The 7475-nt window shown below is 40.5% G+C and overlaps 1 long non-coding RNA gene across 1 annotated transcript; it reads left to right on the top strand.

Annotated features, from left to right (window-relative positions):
* The first annotated feature begins 383 nt into the window (after window positions 1–383).
* On the top strand, window positions 384–6240 carry LOC121232991. The gene is made up of 2 exons (XR_005931797.1): window positions 384–418; window positions 6141–6240. It is a non-coding gene; the product is annotated as an uncharacterized LOC121232991 (long non-coding RNA).
* The last annotated feature ends 1235 nt before the right edge of the window (window positions 6241–7475 follow it).

Here is a 7475-nt window from a genome sequence, read left to right as displayed (position 1 = left end):
CTTACCACGCCTCGGAGAGACCTTCACTACGCCTGCGTAAAAGATATTCACATATGCTAATGATTTCCCAAAAATCTAATGAATATGTATAACTTTTCTTGGAAATCTAATGAATATGTATCGATAAGTCTTAATATAAGGTGTATTGTTTTGAAGACAGGTGTGCGTGGTTCGTGAGAGGACTCGCCCGCGCACCCGGCCGTCAATAAAGAAGTGTCTGCTTATCTACACTAAATTGGTGTTGATAAGTTCTTCATTCCGAGCTTTTCGGTAACAGTTTTGGCGACCCAGATGGGACCTCGCTGAGAGAGACCGGAGGAGTCGGGGACCGATCGGTTCCTGCCGGCACCGAGGATTTCTCGGGGATACCCATCGATCCCCGATCCATAAGGCTCTTTGCGACGTCCCCTGGATTTTGGTAAGACACTTCTTTTAAATATTAAGGATAGTGGGTTAGAGTCCCACCGGTATTGTTTGGGGTTAGAGTCCCCCCAAGTGGGTTAGAGTCCCACCGGTATTGTTTGGGGTTAGAGTCCCCCCGAGTGGGTTAGAGTCCCACCGGTATTGTTTGGGGTTAGAGTCCCCCCGAGTGGGTTAGAGTCCCACCGGTATTGTTTGGGGTTAGAGTCCCCCCGAGTGGGTTAGAGTCCCCCCGGTATCGTCTGCCTGTCAAGACGCGGCGAAAGCTGCGCAAGGTTGGACTAAAGGATCCTGAAGGAAGTGGAAGCCTAGGCGTCTGCCCGTAAGACATAAGCGAAAGCTATTGCTGGGTTGGACAATTTGGGAGTGGGTTAGAGTCCCACAACTTTTGAGGATTCTGGGTTAGAGTCCCAGCTTCAAAGCATTTTGGAAATTTTGGGTTCGAGTCCCAAATTCTAAAGAAAAAAAAAAACAAAAAAAAAAACCAAAAAGAAAGAAAGAAAAAAAGGAAAAAAAAAGGAAAAAAAAAAAAGTGAGATATATTGTGTACTTGGAAGTATCGTGAGTGTTGTAAGTGTGGGATGTGCAATTGAGCATGAAGTGAGTCTTGGCAACGATTGTAGTGTCTCTTATTGAGGTTGGAAGTTATAAAGTGTGAATATATTTGCTGGTTAATAATTTTGCCAGGGGATATTGGTTATGACTCTTGCTTAGGGAAGTCGGCTTTGTCTGTGCCCTGGGCAAGTAGGTGGACTCCATTACCTGGCAACAATTGTTATTTGTATTTATTTAATATTTGGTGTTTGATATATGTATTTGGTATTTGAAACTTTGTATTTGATACTTGGCATTTGATATTTGGTATTCAACATCTGATAATTGATTATTGATTTTTGATATTTGTTATATATTTAATAGATATTTGGTATTGGGTATAAACATAATGGCATTTGCCAAATTATTTAAGAGTAAGAGTATGGGAAATTTGTCCACTGATGGAAAGATACCAAAAACATCTCCGTTGGGATGTTTGTTGGCACATTGGGGTGAATTGTATGATGATTTACGTAAAAAATCAAATGATTGACTATTGTAATCATTGGTGGCCTCTGTATACATTGGAGGATCAGGAAAGGTGGCCCGTGAATGGGACACTGAATTATAACACCATTCTGCAGTTAATGTTGTTTTGTAGAAGAGAAGGGAAATGAAGTACCTCATGTGGATTTATTTTTTTACTTAAGGCAGAGACAAGATTGGCAGAATGAGTGCAAGCTAGTTAGTAGGGACAATTTGGTAATGGCTATAACTCTTGATAATAAGAAAGAGAAGAAATGTTGTCTGACATGTGATATTACCCCCAAAGAGGATGAAGGGCCAGAGTTGGATATATCCCCTCCCAGGAGAGGAAGGAATTGGGAGTTAGAGCATAGGGAACAGATGGAAGAACCAGAAAGCAGTGGAATAGAGAATGCAGGGGAAGGACCGTCTGAAGTTGTGATTCATACCCCCATTTCTCGAAGGACCCGACAGCAGGCACAAACAATAGCTCCCTTGAGGCAGGGAGTTAGTAACAATAGACCAGCGTATGTAAAGGTGCCCTTTTCGGGTGTGGACTTGATGGCTTGGAAGCAGGCAGCTGGAGTATATAGAGAAGATCCTGAGAGAGTTGGCAGAGTAGTGGATACTATAATTAGAACGCAGAATCCAGACTGGAGTGATTTACAGGTGATCTTGGATAATTTGTTGGATGATACAGAAAAGCAAATGGTACTAAAAACTGGCAAAGCACAGGCAGAAGTGGCTGTATTGAGTGGGACAATAGGTGGAACCTTAGAGCAGAATTTTCCGTCTGGGGATCCGCAGTGGGATCCAAATAAAGTAGAACATAGAGAAAGGCTGAGTCGGTATCAGAAATGGATTTTATATGGAGTTAAACATGCTATGCCTAAATCTTTGAATTGGTCTAAATTATATGAGGAGAGGCAAGATAAGAATGAATCTCCCTCAGTGTTTCTGGAAAGATTGAAGGAAGCTGCCAGAAAATATACTGATTTAAGAGTAGAAACAGAGGCGGCTCAGATACAGTTGGCTTTGATTTTTATGGGGCACTTGGCACCGGACATAAGAAAGAAACTTCAGAAGCTGGAGGGAGAGGATTCAAGGAGTTTGAATAAAATGTTGGAGACAACATGGAAAGTATATAATAACAGGGAAAAAGAGGAAAGGAAAATCAGAGAAAATAGATTACTGGCCGTAATCACAGGAACAGCAGACAGAGGACGAGGTAGAGGAAGAGGACGAGGTGGCAGTGGACGAAGAGGATTTATGAATTTTAGCAATCGGAATTTTAACACCCCCTTAGGAGTGAATCAGTGTGCTTTGTGTCGGGAGGAAGGACATTGGAGAAGAGATTGTCCTAAAAATGTGCAGTGTTCAGGAGGAAATATTCAGAAAGAGGTAGCCAGAATGATGGTTTTGGATGAATGAAGAGGACCAGAGGGGAACCCAGCTGAGCCTCTGGTTATAATTAAGCTGGGGGAAAAAGAAGTTAAATTCTTAGTGAATACAGGAGCGACATTTTCAGTATTAAATACTTGTACAGGAAAAATTGGAACAAAAATGGCAAACATAGTAGGAGCAACAGGGAAAGAAGAAAACAGACCATTCCTGCAACCTCTGGATTTGAAATTTGGAAATAAAATAATTACACATGAATTTTTGTATGTACCAGAATGCCCGATACCCTTGTTAGGAAGGGATTTGTTATCTAAATTAAATGCACAAATTGTTTTTGAGGAAGGAGAACTCTTTTTGAAGATACCTGAGTCAAAAACAGGAGAAATCCTAATGATACAAGAAAAAGTGGAGGGGCAAGAAATTCCACCGGAGGTGGATTTTGCAGTGATCCCTACAGTGTGGGAAACAGAGATTCCTGGTAAATCAAAATTAGAAGTACCTGTAAAAATAGATCTAAAAGAAGGTGCAGGAACAGTAAAAATTAAACAATACCCAATTAAACCAGAGGTCAGGCAGGAGTTAAAGAAATTGATTGACAAATTTTTGAAGTATAAAATTTTGGAGGAATGTGAATCTGAATATAATACTCCTATTTTACCAGTTAGAAAACCCTCGGGAGAATACAGGTTAGTGCAAGATTTGAGAGCAGTGAATCAAATAGCCAAAGACATATATCCTGTGGTTGCAAATCCTTATACATTGTTAACAGCGTTGAAGGAGATTCATCAGTGGTTTACAGTGCTTGATTTAAAAGACGCTTTCTTTTGCATACCCTTGGAGAAGGAAAGCAGAAAGTTGTTTGCTTTTGAATGGGAAAATCCACAAACTGGGTGAAAGATGCAGCTGACATGGACAAGACTACCCCAAGGATTTAAAAACAGCCCGACAATTTTTGGAAACCAGCTGGCAAAAGAGCTTGAAGTCTGGAAACGGGACAAACCAAGGCCTGAACATTTACTTTTACAATATGTGGATGACATATTGATTGCTACAGAAGAAAGATCTACCTGCATACAGGTAACCATTGATGTCTTGAATTTTCTGGGACTAAATGGGTACAAAGTATCCAGGAAGAAAGCCCAAATAGCATGTCAGACTGTGATATATCTGGGCTTTGAGATTTCGAAAGGGCAGAGACAATTGGGAAAAGATCGCAAAGAAACCATCTGTAGTATACCTGAGCCAAAAAATATCCATGAACTTAGAGCGTTCTTGGGAATGGCAGGGTGGTGTCGTCTTTGGATCATGAACTACGGTCTAATAGCTAAACCGTTATATGAGGCCCAAAAGAACTCTTCCTTTGTGTGGGGTCCAAACAGCAAAGGGCCTTTACAGAGTTAAAACGCGCTTTAATGTTAACACCTGCTTTAGGCCTCCCTGATTTAACTAAAGGTTTTCAGCTGTTCGTTCATGAAAGACAACACCTGGCACTTGGTGTGTTAACCCAGAAGATGGGGAGCTGGAAACGACCAGTCGGCTACTTCTCCAAACAACTGGACACAGTGAGTAAAGGGTGGCCAAATTGTCTTAGAACAGTGGCTGCAACAGTGATGATTATACAAGAACCTCGGAAATTGACTTTGGGAAAAACAATAACAGTCTATGTCCCACACATGGTAAAAACTGTTCTAGAACAAAAGGGGGGACACTAGCTATCTCCGAGCAGAATGATGAAGTACCAAGTAATATTAACTTAACAAGATGATGTAATTTTAAAAGCAACTAACCTGGCAAATCCAGCTGTGTTTTTAAGTTCCATACAGGAAGGAGGACAATTGGAACATGATTGCCTGGCTGCTATTGAGTATGTTTATTCCAGTCGTGAAGATTTAAAGGATGTACCATTGGAGCGACCGGACTGGGAACTGTATACAGATGGTAACAGCTTTGTAGAACAAGGAGTTCGATACACTGGATATGCGGTAACAACAGACACCACAGTTATAGAAGCAGAAGCATTACCAAGTACCACCTCAGCTCAGAAAACGGAACTTATTGCTTTGATTCGAGCTTTAGAACTAAGCGAGGAGAAGAAAGTAAATATTTGGACAGATTCAAAGTATGCTTTTGGAGTGGTACATGTCCATGCAGCATTGTGGAAAGAAAGAGGATTATTGTCCTCCCAGGGATCAAATATTAAACACCAAGATGAAATTTTACAATTATTACAAGCGGTTCAGAAACCAGATCAGGTAGCAATCATGCACTGTAAAGCACATCAAATTGGAAACACAAAGGAAATTGCTGGAAATAATTTAGCCGACCGAACAGCAAGAAAGGTAGCAAAGGAACGAGCATTGCAAATGGCATTAATTCCCTCCAAAACAGTAACTCTCCCTAGGGAAGAACCAAAATACACAGAGGAGGATGATAAGCTAGGTCAATTATTAAATGCTAAGAAGAACCTAGCCGGATGGTGGATAACACCTAAAGGACAGGTGGTAGTTCCACCCTTTTTGATGAAAGAAATAATTCAAACAAAGCATCAGGAGTGTCACTGGGGAGCAGAGGCCTTAGTAACTTCCCTACAAAAACAAGTGGTATCGCTTAGAATGTTAGGAATAGCTAAAATAATAACTGCAAAATGTGAAGTATGTTTGAAAAATAATCCAATAATCAGGAAAAAGGTTCAAATGGGTCGAATAAAATCTGGTACAGAGCCTGGAGGACTATTGGCAAGTAGATTTTTCAGAACTACCTAGGCAGAATGGGTATCAGTACATCCTGGTGGGGGGTTGATACTTTTACAGGATAGCCAGAAGCTTTTCCCTGTCGTTCCACACAAGCAAAAGAAGTAGTAAAATGGTTACTACAAGAAATAATTCCAAGGTTTGGAGTTCCTATTGGAATTTCTTCTGACAGGGGTCCACACTTTGTTGCAGAAGTGGTCCAAAATGTTAGCAAAATTCTGGGTATCACATGGGATTTGCATACCCCATGGAGGCCACAATCCAGTGGGAAAGTAGAAAGAATGAATCAAACCTTAAAAAGACAAATAAGCAAAATTTGTCAAGAGACTAATTTAAAATGGCCTCAAGCACTTCCATTGGCATTATTGCGAATCAGAGTACAACCAAAGAGTGAAACCTCAGTCAGTCCTTATGAATTATTGTATGGGAAACCTTATGAATCTCCAGAACCAAACCCGAACATGCAGGTAAAAGGAAAACAAGATGTATATAACTATTTACTTTCCTTAGGAAAAACTTTGACTGCAATTCGGAAAGCAGTGGTGTGGAATAGACCACTATCCCTGGAAGTTCCGGTGCATGACTTACAACCAGGAGACTATGTCTATGTGAAAACGTGGACTTCCGAACCCCTGCAGGAACGTTGGAAAGGACCTTTCCAAATACTGTTAACCACCTTCACAGCTATTAAAATTGCAGAATCGGATGCTTGGATACACTACACTCGAGTAAAGAAGGCACCTACTCCATGGAAGATTATTAACCGAGATCCAAAGACTTTAAAACTGACTCTGAAACATGTCTAATTTTTCATATCTGTTTGTGCTTGTTCTTTTTATATTAGTTCGGCAGATAATGATGGTGGAAACCCGGACCGATTTAATGATCAGGAACAAAAGACAAGTGGAAACAGAACAATTGATTGGCATTCCTGAAAAAATGTCCGAAGAAAATTTGATGTTGGGATTGATTAAGGGATTTGCCAGCCTACAAAATGTTACCCAAATTACTGCTTGTTTGCCGATACCAAGAGCAGTAGGAGAATCTATTCCTTGGGAAATTTTAACTATGAATTTAACTACCTTGGAACATAGAAACAAAACCACCTATTGCAAACAAAGGCCAGTGACTAAATGGTCTGAACAAGTAAAGGTCATTAGAAAACAATGGAAATGGATGGGTAGAGAAGAAGATTGTCTGAAATTATCAAATCATCAATTTACACCAGCCTCTTCTATAGGAGACATGTTTATAGTGGGCAGCCCTATGGGTTGGTGTTCATATGATGTACGAATCAATACTAATGAGAGCCGGAGCATTATGGAATGGAAATGTGGAGAGGCCAATCAAACCGTACCAGAAGAAAAAAACAGTTAGCTGGGATTCAGTATGGTCCATGGCCATATGGTCTCAATTTCAATATATGGCCAAAACTTCTTGGTGCTTTACTTGAGATGGGTCAGTTAATACAGCCTGGCCATCAGTAGAAGACAGGGGAACTACATTACGAGAAAAAGAAAATTTAGTGTCTTGGTGGAGATGTGAAAAAATTTATTATTGTAGTACTAAAGACCCAGCAATCGAAAGAATTCCTCCTCTAGCTGCGGCCTTGAAGTATGGCTGTTTGTGTAGAGGATTCAAAAATGATCTCAAATTAACTGAAACATTCATACCCAGGAGGGGAACCTTTTTCAGTTGTAGAAAATCTACCATTCAGAGTCCAGGACATTTAGTTTGAGCATTAAGTGATGGAACCTGGACAACTCATTTATCATTAGATGGCACGGTGAAACAAGTTACTTTAGACATGCCAACTTTATGCCCGATTTGGAAGAAATCGCCATT

Source organism: Aquila chrysaetos, assembly GCF_900496995.4.
Source record: "Aquila chrysaetos chrysaetos chromosome W unlocalized genomic scaffold, bAquChr1.4 W_unloc_2, whole genome shotgun sequence".
Classification (NCBI taxonomy): domain Eukaryota; kingdom Metazoa; phylum Chordata; class Aves; order Accipitriformes; family Accipitridae; genus Aquila; species Aquila chrysaetos.
Note: the sequence above shows the minus strand (reverse complement) of the source record. Positions and strands in the feature narration are given on the sequence as shown.